Here is a 17,497-nt window from a genome sequence, read left to right as displayed (position 1 = left end):
AAATCATTAACTTCAGTGAAAGTTAACCAAGACAGCTTATTTTATCACATAGTAAGAAGGGAATGTTAAAAGCAGACGGCAAATGTGAGATACTAAAAAGAAGGCTACGGAGACTAAAAGCTTCACCTTAAAGAGTACATAAATAACAGTCTGATGTTGATTTAGGGACTTCAGAGAATGGATGTTTTTTTTCCCTCAGACGGCTCACCTCTCTTGCTCTCAGAGTGAGATGTTTGAGCCCACCCACAATCCTTATATACATATAGCAAGAGACGATATACTCAAAGGTAGTGTTAGCAGCTCCCCTTAGGCCCTTACCTTTCAACTTCTTTCCAAAGTCACCACAAAATTTTAAACTGACTTAATAATAATGTCTCTACAATATAGTCAATAATGTGGGGAAAGTAGTTAAAACATTTTTTAAAAGATCTTATTTCGATTTTTTTTATCCTTTCATAGTTAACAAGCTGCCAACTTGTGATCAATGTTAACCAAGACTTGCAACAACAAAAAAGAATAATGAGAGTATGAGGCTCTGAACAAAAACTGCATTCATTAGTTATTAATAAAAAGTATGTATATGTTATCCACCGTGTAGTAATTCATCAAACCAGTGTAGAAATTTTTTTCCCACTATAAATCAGACACTGATATAATCTTTTTGGTTGACAAATAAAGTCCTAAGAGGTTAAATAAACAATTTGGGTCATAGTTGGTGACAGGGTTTTAAGTCCTATATACCATTCGAGACATTTGTCTGCAAAGGTGAATGAGCAAAAATATACAGGCAACTATACGTGCACACTCAAACTAGCAAACCTAGGCCACCCAGGATGAGAACAAGAGAGTTGGAAACTTTAATTGTGTTTATAACCCAACTCTGGATTATAGGGTAGAGTGACACGACTGAGAGTGAGGAGTTTCAGTTGCTCAGCTGTAAATAATTAAAAGTCAGACCTCCTCGACTCTGTCTCCTGCCTCCCACAAACACACATGGTTCTTAACCCACATACATATGAGCCTCCATTATTGTCATTATAACTTCCCTTTGCGGTATAAAGCATATTAGTTGTTGATTTTACAGAACTTTTAAAGAGGAAGCAGTGTAGCGACTGTATCTTGTTCAAATATTAGGTGTTGTCTCGGCGTGTGTTGCTCTGGGGTTGCCAAGCGACAAGTCTCAGATCCTTCAACAGTCATCTTTGTGGTACTTTGATCACATACATCATGGATCAAAAATGTTTTATAGCGTCAGCCTTCAGGATAAAGTTGTTTGTGTAAGGGATGTGAATTGGACTTAATGTATTTAAAACAAAATTATTTCACTGACATGAATAGAAAGTGGGTCACGTGTTCACGTTAGGTTTTTCAGCTTGCTTGGCTATACCAAAAGGTTTTTAAAAAGTCCCAAAACAATAAATTATTTTATGCAATATATATTTTTAAATGTAATACATAATCATTATTTTTTTTTCCTCCAAATATTGAAATAAAAATCCATATTGGTCAGGCCCAACTTGAGACAATGCATGCTCAGACAGCTGAAGCTAATAGTCTGAGCATCTTATATTGACACAGATAGAGTTACTCTAAATCTTATAGACAGCTTACTGAAGTTCAAACAAGCCTATTTCCTTTTAATGGCTTAACACTACAGCTACTGGAACACTCACTTGACAGAAATATAGAGGTTTGGCAATTAGCACTAAAACTTTAAATGTCTTGACAGGTAATCATTCACAGTTTTTATCACTTTTGGAAGAGGAGGAAATCCTCTGCACAAGCGTATTATTATATGACATGCCTTTTGATGTCAGAACCAAGCCATATTCACTTATTGCCCTTAAAAAGTCTGTCTCCTCTTGGTCCTGCATAAACAAAGACTTAATGGCATTTTTTTCCCTCTCAATGAGTCAATTAATTACTTTGGAGGAAACTCTATCTGGAATAATATTGCATAATAGCGGTGAGACTTGCTTTGGCTTCAAAGTTGTAGACACAAGGTTGAATGGCTGACACACTGCCATGATAGAGATCAATCGGGATTCTTGAGACTGAAAACATTTGAGTTGCATCTGAAGTTATTTGAAAATATTTTACCTCTATAAAAGTCATGGAGATAGGGTCAGTAAAGTTGTAGCCATGTCTTGAGCAGCATTACAGTTGCATCTAGTGAATGAGCCTCATGAAAATCTTTATAAACTAAAGAACACTTTCAGGATACACTGCAATCTCTGCACACTATTAGACAACATTGGATTTTCCCCAGAAAATAATACAAATTGAAGTAATCCAATCCGACATAAATTAAACAACTTGCAATGCAACTTTTGCAGTCTTGGCTTGAATATTTTAGGAGGTTGTATTTTTCCATCCAGCTGAAAGCAAACCAAGATAAAGTTCACACTTAGCAACACAAAGCACAACAAACACACACCAGCATCCTTGCTGTTTCCTGAAGAGCTTGCCAATGGCAATGTTCTGCCTTAGCCAAGGTTTTGCACTGCTGGAGGTTTAGGGTTCAGATAATGTCAAGTATGCGTTTTACCAAACACACACACATACACACGCACACACATATTTTGACCGCATAAATAAAAATCATGTGGCCATCTACTAAAACAGACCAGACCATTTTCATCTGATGTTTCCATCTTACATCCACTTCTACTAAAAAATGGAGATATTTTATGAAAGTTTTTATCATGTCCTTCGTTTTTGTGTGGGACATGGCAATAGCAGAGATAATGAGGCTGAGACAGTGCAAGGCAAAGCGACTTTTTTACAAAATCATAGTCCTGAGTCTGCATTTTGTCAAAACGTCAGCAAAAACAACAGGGGTGCTATGCTCCTGGGGTGTAGCGCATTATTGAAAACATGAAAGTCGGATCTTTGATTGTTTTCCTTCCTAGACTATATGGCCAGGACAAAATCCAATTTATTTGGAAGTGCCTATAGCAGACAGTATTGCTTAAAGTAGGACAGTATTTAATGCCTCCTAGATTTTAAATTCATAAATGCAGTCAATAATTAAAATATATTGCCCAAAATGCCAGGGAAATAGATCGTTTGCAAATAGCTTGGCTTCATTGTGAAAAAAAGACCATAACTCAAAACACACACTTCTTTTGCTTACCATCTTCAGAGCAGTCACTGCTACACAGTGTCGATATGTGGACTCATAGCTCGGAAGCTGCTTTTTTCCACCTAAAATGACAGTGACAGAGGGATATGAGAAAATCAGCGCAAATGAAATAAAAGAGCTCATTTTGCTTCCTCAGATGAAAGATCCTGAACGCTGATCTTAAGCAGTGAATAATCTATATTTATATAAATACAGTTCCACAAAGTCAAAAATAATAAATAATGCATCAAAGGTCCACCCGCTTCAAGGATGCTAGTTTCTTCTCAGAACACAATACTGCCATGTTTTGTGGTAATTGGACCTGCAGTATTTCAATGTTCCTTCTATAAAAAGCAAAGTATTCAAATATTTTACTTTGCCAGAGTTGGTAATTGATGCAAATACAGGAGAATCTCCAGTGTGGAACGATCTGTTGTTCATAATATCATGTTTGGTTGAAATATTCTAAATCGTGAGGTAATCTGACGTTTGTCATTCATGGTCGAAAAGGAGGGAAATCAGGACAAAAACATCAAACATCTTGTGTGTGTATCAGTCCTTACTTTCAGGGGAGGTAGACGACATGGAGCCAGACAGTTAATGTGAAAGCATGACCAATTGGGCTGGGTTGGCACAAGGCAGCGAACCATGTCAAATGTTTCACCACCAACTGTTTCTTCCAGCCATTTGCAATAACTCTCTTCCCAATGTAAAAACTCTTCTTTTAAAATTTCCTTACTTTATCATTTTCACCCATGCAAAACACCCATTGTACTCTCTGACATCCACAATAGTAATTAATACAATTTCAATCACCTAAATGACCTCCTAAATGAACTACTGATTTTCATTAAAAACGTCTGAATTTGCTCTTGGTCACAATAATCATTCATTTTGTTCAGAACAAAGGGGCTGTTATGTGCACAGAGCCAGACAAGTATTAATAATGGACCATATCGTTACAAATAATCGAAATACTTTACTTTGACCTTTTCCTGCATTATGAATTTGATGGTTAATAATCATGATTAACGTGATTGTTCATTTGTGGCATATCCATTGCTGCATGAAGAAAATGCATTGGGTTGGGGACTGTCAAGAACTAAGAAATTGGTCTTTCAACTCTTGTCATCTAATAACTGGAAAATAAAACTAATGCTTGATGATAGTTTAGAATTGCAACCAACAAGACTATAGTTCAATGTAGAAGTACATTCACTGGATGGAGACGACAAACTATGTACAGTAAAAGCGCAATGGGAATTCTAGTAAAGTGATTGTAGAACACACAGAGGCATGACCCACTTAGTTATTAGAACTGTCTTTGAAAACACTCCAGGCCAAAACAATGTCTCTTTCTGCAGCCCCGTTATCGCCACTAAAGCTAACTTTATCTCACAAATGGGTCCTGTTTAGACACATAATCACCAACTACATTATATCAATGACACCACACTGAACAAATACCCAAAATGCACTCATCAAATCACATTAATAGAGCTGGACTTGATCTTTTTTTACTGCAGTCTATTTGCAGTGAATGACACAACACATTAAGACGAGTGAGGCAACCTCTGAAATGAAAGGCTCATGTTCCAGAAATCTGTCAAAGCAAGTAAAGGTTCAAAGTAGGGTCAGTCTTCCAGCGGGAATTTCTCACAATTCTGTCTCATATAATGTGGATGCAAAGAGGCAGATTGGAACAGACTGTATAGACATTCAGACAATAATGCTATTCTGTATTCAGAAATAGATGGGAGAAAACACGAAGAGGGATTCTTTAAACAATGTTTACCTGCAATCTGGGGTGTGGAAAACTGTTGGGTTCAGACAAGAACATGATCAAACTCCAGTGATTTTTGCTCAAGCTTATTCTGAAGAAGACCCCAAAACAAACTATAGGTTTTTCTGATCATAATAACATAATGGCAAGAATGTTCAACTTGAAATGTATCCTCTCTCTGTCACCTTTATTCAGCAAATTAGCAGGTTAGACAGACCGTCTGTTGAATCACACACTTAACATCAATGGTGCAGCTATCACGTTTCCAACACACCCTGCCACGGAAACTCAAAACGGATGAGGGTGTACCTTTTCAAACCATATGACGAATCTGCTCATCAAAAGACAGACTTGATTATGTTACAACTTCAGTGAGACAGTGCATCGGAACAGGTGAATGGAAGTTCAGTAGGCCACAATTAACATCAAGGAACTGTACAATTCCCCCACTCCTCCCATTTTTCTCAAATCCATCTTTCTCACTCTCCATGACTCTCTCACATCTTGTTACTCTATAGCCATGGCGTCATCAGCAGAGCTGGTTTTCCTTCTTTATTATATGCCGCCTCCTGTTTGGAATAACACACAAGCCAGTCAGTTCAGTCACCAACCGAAAAGGACCGCAGGCATAGAGAGAGGAAATGAAAAAAGAACAACATTGTGAGAGTATGCTGGTATTGGTGGGGGGGTGCTTTGAGTGAGTTAATGAGACAGAGAGAAGAAGGTGGTGTTGAGGGAGTGACAGACAAATAGAGAAGCAAATGAGAACCAGGGACAGATAGAGTGGGGGGAACACCAGGGTTAAAAAGTCGAAGCCACTGGTCAATTCCTCACCACAGAAGCCATCCTGTTGTGTCAAATCCAAGTTTGAAGTGAAATGCTGTCCACTCCTGGTTGGACAAAATGGCAAAGACACATCTCTTGCTTTTGAAGGATCCACGTAAAAAAAATCTGTTTATTAATCTGCCACACCATTATAGGTGCACTTAAAATGTGAACGACTACTTTGTACAAGAATGCTTTCAGAAACACGTGTGGACGTCATCAAAAGGTTTGTTGACTCCAGCTCTGAAAGTCATAGATTTTCAAATGTAGTGCTTTGACCACATTTTCCATGATTTCTAAACAAGTGTGCCAAATCAATAGGCACTGGTTACAGATTGCTTGGCAACCACCACTTGTTTAGTTACTGTTCAAGGATTTTTCAGAGACATAAGAATTCCATTTGAAATATTTATTTGCAAGAACATGACCTGCGCTGTTGTCTGCAATGCATTACCAGACCTTGATTCATGCAGCAGCCATGGAATGCAAGGTGGTGCTTTTTTATTTCTATGCATAGCTAGGAATTATTACAGCACAAGGAATTGGCTCAGGTCAAATAGTCAACAAAGAGGGTATCATTCCATTTTGTACACAGAAAAGGTGACTGCTGTAAAGCATGTCAGTGTAAGTAAAGTTTCAGATGGGAAAACCTAGATGGAAATATTTCCGATTTCAGGTCTCACTCAAATACAAGAATACCTGAGTTTGAATGCTTTCGATCTCAGGTGTCCCAGTAAATTCTAGAATCCCCTCCAAGTGCTCCCTCACCTTCAAATTTGGCGCAAAGGATGCAACATATCTGTGAAGTACTTCCTCATCTTAGTCATTGCATTCAGTTAAATTGTTTTGGGCGTATGTAGGGTGGATTATGACATGTTTAATTTGGGTGCTCATTATCTTGTTGGGTTGCATGATATAAGAGGTAAGATATCTTCAATTCTTCTACTTGGACAAAAGCAATGGACACTTAAAATGAAATGGTCTACATTGGATATGAAGTCTACACACCCATACTCAAATGTGAGATTTTTTTTAGGTGGTGTAACAAATGAGACCAAGACATATACTAAGGTGTTTTTTCTACCATTAATGTAATTAAGCGCTCTGACCACATCAGAAGGATCTCATCTCAAACATATCAAGTCGGGGAAAAAAATTACCCAAAAAATATATATACCATGGATCCTAGTGGATACATGTATTGTTACTGATTCCACATTGCTAACACCTTCATAAGAACCTCTGCTGCAATTGTGCTGTTTCAGCTCTGTATAGTTTATACAGACATGTGCAATCTAGCATGTATTAGTGTGGAATGAGGGAGTCACGGGTGTGACGCATGGCTTAACCGACATTCTGGGATGAGTGTGTTGCTTAGTGTAGCAGCAAGAGGGAGCAGCAGTACACAGCACACAAGCTGCATTTTTTGACTGCAATGATGTCATTCTTCCAGTCAGTGCCAAAAAAAAAGGAGATACAGAATCCTGCTCACGTCATGTATTTTAAACATTTCCTAAAATCTAATTACAATACCGGTATAGAAAATGCAGAGTCGGACAATAGACTGCCCTTATATTTTTATTTGCCATGAACAAATATTGCAAGCTTGATAAAATAAAAATTAAATAAATAAAAAATGTTGGTCCTCAAATTAAATTCCTGAAATACATTTTTTGAAGTTTGTTGATTGAAAGTTGAAGTCTTAACTTTATACTCACACAGGTCAATATTTTCATATTCATAAAATTTATAAAACCGTTGACCTGCAATGTACAACTGTTTTCTTCTGTTAAAACAAAAATACACAACTATGTCAATACAAACCCCAACAGCGACATCGGGAAATAACAAAGTGAGTGACGATGTCGCGGCTGAGATTTGAAAACTGTTATTTTCAGTGGGATTTGCTGTGTGATGTTTTTCCAACAGGCTGCTGACTGCTGCAGCATGAGGATAGTCACACTACAGCTGCTTTGTATGAATAACATTTCATGTGCAATAATCTGTGATTTTCTTGTCACAAAAATTGCACACGAGCACAGATGGGAAATGGCATCAACTTTTGCCGCATTCACACATCTGTCTGTTCATCTCCCATAAACGCACTATATACACACACACGGCACCTCAAGTTATATATTGATGAATAAGTAACAGAATTTAGACATTGGTGCAAATTAAACAACATATGTCACAGAAAGTTCTTAGAAAACTATCAAATGTTATGAGTGAACCAGTGCACTCATATCAGCAGCCTAAATTACCATATTTTTCCAATTTTATGAGTATGAGCCGTACCAGTCAAAAAATGCACCATGTAGAGCAAACAATGAAGTTGCTCTGGAGTATAAGTGGCATTGTTTTCTGGTAATGTAATTCTACTAAAAATGACTCATGAAAAGTAGAGTTCAAACACACGTAAAATCCCTAAAGTGTCCTAATTGTAGGTCTTTTTGATTGTTATTCAAATTTGCCGTTGGGTTTGTTCATGGAGCCTCAAAATAGGAGTGTCGGTGTGCACTCTAGATGATCCAATTGGGAACACGGGAGCCGAGTGCATCAGGCTGCTCAAAAACAAGCTACTGATTGGTTTATAACATAAGCTGCATTTAGAAATTAATTAATGGAACGAGAGTGCTCTACGGCTCTCCGAACACGCACACCTTCTGAGTTGTTTTAGGACACCAGAGTGAATTTTCAAACACATTGTACTGACGGCAGCGAGTTAGTTATGGTTAGACCAAGCTTCCACTTTTAACTACGGAAAAGCTGGATCCTATCCTAGCTGACTTTGGGCAGTAGGCGGGGTACACTCAGAACAGGTTGCCAGCCATTGAACCCCGCACCTCTGAAATGTGAGGCAATGTGCTAACCAGTGCCCCACTATCGTCAAATTATTTTTCACAATTTTTAACTTTCTTAATGGTTAAGCATTACCCAGCTAAATGTCAAATAATCAATGGAAAGACAGAAAACAGATGATTGTGCATATGTACAGAAGTGATTTGCCAGTACTCCAATTAACAGTCAAAGCTGAAAAAGGTAATTACAAAGCTGAGTAGGACACTTAAAGTCACGCTGATACATGAACACATGCTTGATTAATGATTATGTACGCAATTTAATCTTTATTATAGTTCTCAAGGACAAATCAAGTATAGTCCATGTCACTGGTGATACTAGAATCATCATGATTTCCCAGATTAAGCAAGAAAATACAGCTACAACTTTGAAACTAGCAAATGAAATCTATACAGTCCCCTTAAACAAACACACACAAGCATGCATGCACACACACACATACACATAAAACCAACCGCTGCTCCCATAGGCTTTCACACCTTTTCAGAAGGTACTTGTTGAACAAGTTGCTCAACGTCAATGTCGTATCAGGACATCCAGATGTGCGAACAGACCGTTTTAGACTGAAAAACGAGGTAGAGAAACCAGGTCAACTGGTGCAGCATGTGTGTCTGCAGGCATCGACAGATCAAAAGACAAGAGACCAACTGAACGAACATCTGCACGTCTGGACTTGTCTGAAGTGACTCGGAAATTTGTTGAAGGTGATTTGTGTCTTATCCTTGAAGCAACTAAATATACTGACATTTTTAAATAACTTTGTCATACAAAGTATGTCCTATGCTGTTTCTAAACATTTCAAGAAGCATATTTGTGATCACTGTAGCCAGGTCTCTCAGAATGTTACATGGAGTCACTGGTCCACACATACGGTGCTATTTACATAGAACAGGTGGTGGGGCAGTCGACACTGACAAGTGTGATAGCAACAAATGGACACACAGTCTTGTTATCACTGTTCTTGTTTCATTTATGGCCATAAATCAAATATTAGATATGACATTCAACCTCATGTTGCCTAATTGAAGAGAAAAAGATGCAGAGGGTTTTTCAGTTCGCAAGATTAAAAAAATTCTACAGTGAATGCAACATTTGCGTAGCTTACCAATATTGCTGACAGTGCTGTTTTCATTCATTAATGTTTATGACCCGGTTTTATGTTTAGACTTGATTAGAAAGTTCTTTTCCATGGATGAACCCCATTGTTTCATCTTGTCTCACATTTAAGGCACTGTTATCCTATTATTTCTTTGTCTTACATTTTCTCTTCTCCCCTTTATTTGAGTATCTTTAAAATCAATACAAATATTATCTAAGGAGAAAAACAAAAATATACGTCCAAAATTTTAAAATAACAAGCTTGCCATGAATGAATATTTCATTTACGCCACTCTGAGGCTGCTGCCGCCCCAGGAATGACAACCCTTGTTGGGATTCTGTCGCATCAAGCCAGCGGATTTGAATGCTAAACCCATTAACCGAGCATCACTCACAGTCAGAGCTGGCGATGATAAATAACCCAACCAGAGGAATCTGATTAGGGAGATGGAGGCGGGAGATCTGAGGGAATGAGTAACAGCAATGTTGCTGTTATCAGCCCTCAGTCAGATTGGAAATCGCATACCGAGACAACATGAAATGTTCATCTGCAATGAGTTGTGGCAGCTTGTTTCCCAAAACACAAGTTGGGACCCAAAATTGGGTCTGATATTTTATTACTGATAGTTTGCAATTAAATGAAAGCTGAATTTTGCACGCATGTGGTTTAAAGCCAACCAATGTGCACAACATGCAGGCTGTTTAAAAGTGTATTAGAAGTGGGAGAATATGGGGACTTTTGCAATGCATTGATGGTAAGGCAGCTGCCTGCTGGGGAGTAAATCAGTCATTTTCGTTGGACAGTCATCTTTAAATTAAATAGGTTTACAATTCAAATACAAATTCAAAATATATTAAACCCAAAAAAATGACAATTACTTAAGGCAAGTGATCTTGCATTAAAGCTAAACTTGGGTAGAGTTGGAGAGTTATTGTTGATTTAAACGGGAGCACGAGCGCTTGCATAAAACCACACTCAAGAAGTCAACTTTGACTTTTGTATTTTTCCATGTGGTCAGCTTGGTTTTAATAACATGATCTACGCCCGAATCAAACTAACTAACAAAGGTGACTGCATGCCGATGAGTATTTTGTGATCATTATGATTGCTTATTGGAATTTCTGGTGATAATGACAGAAATAAATGGCCACCAATTTAGGAACACGATCAAGACCAAAACAGAGCATCATACGGCATACCTCCATATTCAGAAACAGTGCAGCTGTGCTCAAGTGTACAAACTAGCAGGTCTTGATCTATGTAACGGCACAAGCCTCATTTTGCTTGTTTGGAGATTTGGCAGACTGCTCTGCACTTTGGTGAGCATTCTGGCATCCCGAGGACATGTCCTTTGACCTGACAATTTGATACATGAAAGTCATCCAAACTGTATGCCTGCTGGACTCACATCTAAATTTTGTCCCAGATATTTTAACTTGATTCTAATGAATTTGATTAGGACACAGGAAGTCATATTTTGCACTCCATGTGTGGTAAATGTGACCATATTTCATTTCTAAATATAACAAGAGTGTTGGTCAAACCCTATGAATCATTGTAGAAATCAATTCACTGAACACATTATTATTTTTAATATATTTTTAAGATCACCCCCCCACCCTTGGCCACATCACAGTTATGAAGGAAGTGAGTTTGGTGGCGAACATAATAATTATTATTATTAATTAGTTCATTGACGAGAATGTCTATACCTCCTGCATGGAGACTCTAACAGGTCTCTTAAGCCTACACTGTGAAAAAACAAACACGTGCTCACATCCATCGATTGACCTTTCCTACCAAGTGTTATTAATAAATGCAGGTTGCATTAGGAAAGGTTAACGAGCAGAAGTGTCAAAAGTGCTCACATGGAATACAAACAAGAACGGTAAACACATGGTCACTTGGCACGTTTTATTTTTTCTCTATCATTATTTTAGTCATACCAACCATATGCCTTCTTGAAAATGAAACATGCATTTATTCATAAATGTGAATTTATTTGCCTATACTGAAATACAAAAACCCAGTCTAGCACCCCTCCACAGTTAGTCTGCCCCTCATGCTAGACTTGTATTGTGCACAGAAAATTTTTCTCAAATGTTGAAATGATTGTCCAGTCATTCAGTTCATGTTTAAAAAAAAAAAAAATAAATCCATGCTGAATATCTGTGTCTCGTTTATCCTATACTGTAACATCTGAAACGCTTAGTATTGTATCAAATTTCTTAAAAAAGTGGAATAATCGATGTGTATTGATTTAAATCTCTTTGTGTCTCTTTTGCTTGGTCGCTTTCTCACACACGGTATGTGGGTCAGTTTTACGATGGTGTCAGTGTCTGGACTCAGCAGCAACATATTTGCATCAGTCATCCTAACTAGACCGTGAAGGGAGACGGATTTCCCTGCTCAGCTGTGCCAGTGAGTCAGAGAAAAATACCCTCATAAAAGCTGGCTGGACTGAAGCAAGGCCTGAGGGTAAGTTGAATTGAAGTAAGGCGCCAAACTTTGGGCCTTTGGCTTTTGGCAATGCAGATTTATTGTAAGTATAAAGCAGTGTGTCAATATACAGTATGCACATAAGTCATGAAAAAGCACTGGACCAATTTAAAATAAACATATAGTACAAAATATAGCCTTGAAAAGATGCTTGTACTAAATCTGTCAAATAACAATCTCTTGTGGTGATCTTTTACCAAAGATGTTGCTGTAAAACAAAACAAAACATGTGACATAACTGTTTTGAACAGTGACAACAAAAATTACTTTTGTCACTATGGTAAAAATAAAGAAGAAAAGGTCACAATTATTAAATTTGATCTCAGTTCTAATTGCATCAGAAGAGGTGTGGTGGGAAAACATGCTGAGCTATGAGCTGTTTTGCAACACTTGTGATGGTGCAAACCTAATTCTGCTAGGCAACCAAAATAGCCTGCCTGTGTGCTTTAGGGTTGATTGTGAGCTCACTTGTGCAGCCAATGCAAAAGTAACCACATTCACCCTCTAATTAAGCTTGCTCATCCCAAATTTAGAAGACTCGGATAAAAAAAAAGTCCATGTAAAAAGCAGCTTAGGGGCATCCCTAAAATTGAACATTTGGCTGTGATTGCAACTGTGAGGCTTAATTAATTCAATAGGCAGGCTTGTCAGGACATATAAAAATAGTTAGGGACACTATTATGGAATTATGCTGAGGCAGAAAGGTGGTTAATTAAAGTCACAGAGAGCAGTAATTGCAGTAGCCATGATGACTCATTTTCTCACCTTTTGGTCATTTAAAAATATCCAGAACAACAAAGCTAAAGAAAGGAGGATGCAAACATAGAGGGAGTGATGAAAGTCACTCTGACTCATTACCGCAGTAAACCCTCCCCTCCCTCCCACTCTCTTCACTGCCTCTGAAGTAAGTCATATGAACTTGTATGAAATTGGTGTTTGCTGTATTTTTTTTTTTCATGTCAATCTGGACTTGGGTCAGCTGAGAGTCAGCAAGCTGGGCCTTGATCCCAAATTCCCATTCTGGTAAACTTTCAACTACAAAAAGACCCCTACTGCTACTTTCAGCTCTTCATCTCGCTTCACTTCACAAAGAGCTTTGTTGATAAAGCCACTTTGGAGTGAGAAGATTTGACTCACCTTCTCACACTGTTTGGGGATAAGTGTGTTTGCTTTAAAGATGTTCACATCTGTCAGAAGAGTGCAATTGGAATGCTACTATCAGATCCCAATGCAAAAGCTCTCTAATGTCAACATGAAATTGCAATACTCCGAAGCAGGCATCACAATACATACGCACATAGTATGAAAAATAATGTGAATGCTCATAACTGTCATTTAGTTATTGTCATGGCATGCCTCCATTTGGCAGACCCAACTTGCTTAGAACAAGCTGAGAAGAACACAGTGCACGTACACACACACACACACACACACACACACACACACACAAACAATTTATCAGTGATTTCACTAGCTGTGCAGAGAACACTTTATTTGCCAAGGCAACATTCTGCTGGCAAATGTGAGAGTCCCAGTAGTAGAGTGTTCTGCTCACTTTGCACTCATGCAGTCTGTCGTTATCTGTTTCTCACTCGTAGGCATGAGAAGTATGCACCGACTCTACTCAAAAATGTCCTTGTTGACATACAGGCTACACAAAGTGAGTTCAATACTGCAGTCAGTAGGCTGAAGAATCATCAGTGGTGGACCCCGGAGGTTGTATTTTTCCTGCACCTACTGTGTTTGAGTCTCTCTTGCCAAGTGGAGGAAATGTTGTGCAGTGTCAACTTATTAATGTGCAGAAAAATGCAAAGATAGTGTTTTTAACTAAAATAGCTACATTCCCCTACAACAGGGAATCAAGATAACTCGGTTTTAGAAGCATAAATGGTTTCCTCCCTGTTATGCTCCCTGCCATAACATAACATTTGCTTATTTTTATATTATTTTAATATATTTACAAACCTTGTGAAAGAGAACACCAATTTCCCTGGAGGCAGCTTTGGCAAGGGATGAATTGTCTGCCTTTATATTGAAGATTATAAAATGAAAAAAAATCATGTGATGAGTAAACTATCCAGAGTAGATAGCCTTGGGTCTTGTTTTTCCCAATTAAATTCAGATGTATATTTTTCAATGGACAAGGTTTGAATAAACAGAAGGCGAAGAAACTCAAAAAAAAGATTGTGCTAGTAACATTACTTGCTATTATAGATTGTTAATAGCAGTGGTTCTTATTTTGCCCTAAAGTCAAAGTGGCATAAAGGGCAAACATAGGGAAACACATATAAGTCATATAAAGCTGCAAGTGAGGCTTTCAGTTGACCCCTTTGACCTGCACCAAAACTAGAGTGGATGCAAGTAATAGCGCCCTGAGGCAGCACAAATGTTTGTGTGGGTTAATGGGCAAATGAGAGAAATAGGTGTGCAAGCATGTGTGCTAAAGTCTGTTTTGTGTGTGCTTGCGCATATGCATGCTTTCAAACGTGTGTGAATGTGTGTGCGTGCGTGCGTGCGTGCGTGCGTGCGTGCGTGCGTGCGTGCGTGCGTTCGTGTGGCTGTCAGCTCAAGAAACAACAAACCTCGAGGCTGTGACAGACGGACTCTAAACCACGTTACCGACATACCCCAATGCCTTGCTTAATAGTGCATGAGATAAGAACACTTGGATTTCAAAATATCCACCCCTCACCCCACCTTAACCCTTCAGAAAGTGTGTTTATATGGCTCTCAAGTGAGAGACAATGGCTCTCGTCCTGGATGGCTAAGCTAAAAAATTGAATGTGAACTCAGCTGCACCAAAGTCCAGAATATGGATGAAATGCCACTTTTTTTTGGTCACATACACACAATCGGTGTGTGATTGTAAATGTCTACACTGGGACAACACACACAGGCATGCAGATAAACAAACACAGATGCACCAGCTGATACACTGCTTACATGGACACACGGACTTTGAGGGATGCAAACAAGTTGGCGTTGACATGGACAAAACAAACACACTCTCCTCCATACCCATCCACTAGTCCTCACTGTGGAAAAGCTACCCGTTTTACTTCACGTCAACTAAACAAATGCAAATTAATTGACTAAATTAAAGGACAAAAGACGTCACAGTCACCTCTGAGAATAGTGGTTCATGTAAAGTGCATTTGGTAATTGAGGTAATTTGAGATGAGAAAAGTAATGTGAAACTGGAAACAAGAATTGACTCATCCGTTTTGAGCCAAGTTAGTATGCAAACTGAAGACTGGAAACCTGTCAAGCTGCAAGCTCCCACAAGGTTCCAATTCAATGCTCTCGTAACGATAGCGAGACATTGAGCACATCCTTGCTTACCTATACACGCTACAGGTTGACTTGTGAGAAAAAAATTAGAGACATGAATAATGCTACATGCAAAACGACTGACTGGTGTGAGAAAACAAGACATACTGTATAGAACAGAGTGAAGCAAACAGTCTTACATACTTAAGGTCCAACAGAAAACTTAACTCACGTGAACAAGGACAACATGTATTTCTTCCACAGCTTTGAAAAAGAAATGCCTGACAGCCAACGGGATTAACTGCTGTCCACAATTTAATATATGACCACAGTGAACCATCAACCTTGACAGAGTAATGGAATTTTCGCAAGGACAAGAGGACTTTGCAAACACACAAACTTTGTCCAGATCCAGCTTGAGCCTAACGGGGATAAAATGATATCAGGTTTCATCAAATTATTTATTTTCCCCCTATTTTTGTGGCCTTGTAAAATATTTTTAGCTTCTTTAGAAGCTTCTGAGACAGATGAGTCAGCACAAAGGGACTTCATCTATTCATTGCAATAGATAGACGTCCCTCTGAGGCAAGAATTATACAGACGCTTGTCAAAAAGTCAGAAGTTACCCTTTCAAGAAAATGCAAATTAGTACTTGAAGTTTTTTTTGGTTGAGAAGTAATGTTTAATATCTGCATCTGCTAACACTTGCTGTCACTGTCAAATTTGCATTTCTGTCTGACATCATTTCTGTCAATGTAGCGACAAGTGAACTGTAGTTGAACTTTTTCAGGTGGGCCAACTTGTCTCTCTCTGTGTCTGTTTCGGCACAGCATCATACTTGCTTGTCAGTGTGGGAATCAGACTGAAAAATGAAGTCAGCGATTGAAATAAAAAGCTGATGGGTTAGAAAAGTGTGAATACATTACATGGAGAAACCAATTCTGTTTGGTGAGGAGTATAAACAGCTGCTGTGTGCGAGGTCTATATATGTCTATGGCCACAGTTGATTTTGTCAGCAGCTTTCATTGCAGCAAACAGATATGGGCATCAGGGATCTAACTCTGCATCTGGCACAACTGTCAGTGTAAAAGCACACAACAGGAGTCTCAAAACTGTACAACTGGCAGGCAGAAGAGAGACGGAAAAAACATAGATTGATTGATCACACTTTTATGGCCACCTGTACAATCTAATTAGAAGGTTCAAAATGTTTGCCTTTGCAAGGGTAAAAACAACCCTTAGTAATACGCAGAATGCCATCAAGCCAACTATAATGCCAGATGACTGCGATATCCTGGTTGAAAATGCTAACGTTCCACTCAGTAATGTTCCACTCCAGTCATGTTCAAGACTCAAGAATAAGATGTTATGTCTGCCATCCTTTCACAAAATATACACATGACAGTGAGTTGGGAAAGGGCTGAGACAACATCAGCTTAAATGTCCAGTGTGAAAGAGGCTTCTTCTCTTACCGACTATACAGTATCAACAACTACAGTGTTCAGTTTACATAGGGTTTGTGCTTACTCTGCAATGTCATGTACATACATTTCCTCCCTTCAGATTTGTTTTACCCAGTCTGGGGCCTGTTTTTCTGCCTATTCTCAAATATAGTCCTTTTTGGTTTTAAAATCATTTCTTTATTTAATTAAAAATAACAATTTCAATCAAAATATTTTTGTGTGTGTAAATTTTATTCAATGGCTAATTTAAAAAAAAGTGGATAAATGATTTATTGTAAACTAAATAAAATATGAAACAATACACTTTACCTATTCTTTTGACCTCAGCTACGAATGACCTGGCCCAGTTGTCTATTTAAAAAATCCAATGTAGCCCTTGAGCATAAAGGTTTGCTCACTGCCAGTCTATTTAGATGTCAAATGTTATGTGGATATGAATTCAGATCCCATCGCTGCTCCAGCAGAGAATGTCTTTCTATCTGTGGGCAACAGGACAACTGAAATCTTCTAGTTTATGGAAGATGTTTTACTTTTATTCCAATGGTTTCTTTACAACTTCATTTTTAAGTCTA

General features: G+C 38.3%; 1 protein-coding gene and 1 long non-coding RNA gene across 13 annotated transcripts in view; one reads left to right on the top strand and one right to left on the bottom strand.

Annotated features, from left to right (window-relative positions):
- The window catches only part of LOC148392135 (uncharacterized), an 89,324-nt gene that overhangs the window by 34,647 nt on the left and 37,180 nt on the right, over nucleotides 1-17,497 (top strand). Inside the window, exons 3-4 of one of the 5 annotated variants that reach the window (XR_015860758.1) lie at nucleotides 12,013-12,171; nucleotides 15,727-17,053. This is a non-coding gene — a long non-coding RNA (uncharacterized LOC148392135). Of the gene's footprint in view, nucleotides 1-9,211; nucleotides 9,340-12,012; nucleotides 12,172-13,171; nucleotides 13,626-13,790; nucleotides 17,054-17,497 lie in introns of those variants that run through there. The other 4 variants (XR_015860757.1, XR_015860760.1, XR_015860759.1 and 1 more) reach the window with 4 other exon arrangements.
- The window catches only part of LOC148392136 (uncharacterized), a 96,933-nt gene that overhangs the window by 51,724 nt on the left and 27,712 nt on the right, over nucleotides 1-17,497 (bottom strand). For 7 of the 8 annotated variants that reach the window (XR_015860748.1, XR_015860747.1, XR_015860753.1 and 4 more), the window contains one exon: nucleotides 3,137-3,207. The gene's annotated coding sequence lies outside the window, so the exon portion shown is untranslated. Of the gene's footprint in view, nucleotides 1-3,136; nucleotides 3,208-15,694; nucleotides 15,735-17,497 lie in introns of those variants that run through there. The other variant, XR_015860752.1, reaches the window with a different exon arrangement.

The sequence above is a fragment of the Syngnathus floridae genome, chromosome 10 (assembly GCF_059516105.1).
Source record: "Syngnathus floridae isolate MCC-2025c chromosome 10, RoL_Sflo_1.0, whole genome shotgun sequence".
Lineage (NCBI taxonomy): Eukaryota > Metazoa > Chordata > Actinopteri > Syngnathiformes > Syngnathidae > Syngnathus > Syngnathus floridae.
Note: the sequence above shows the minus strand (reverse complement) of the source record. Positions and strands in the feature narration are given on the sequence as shown.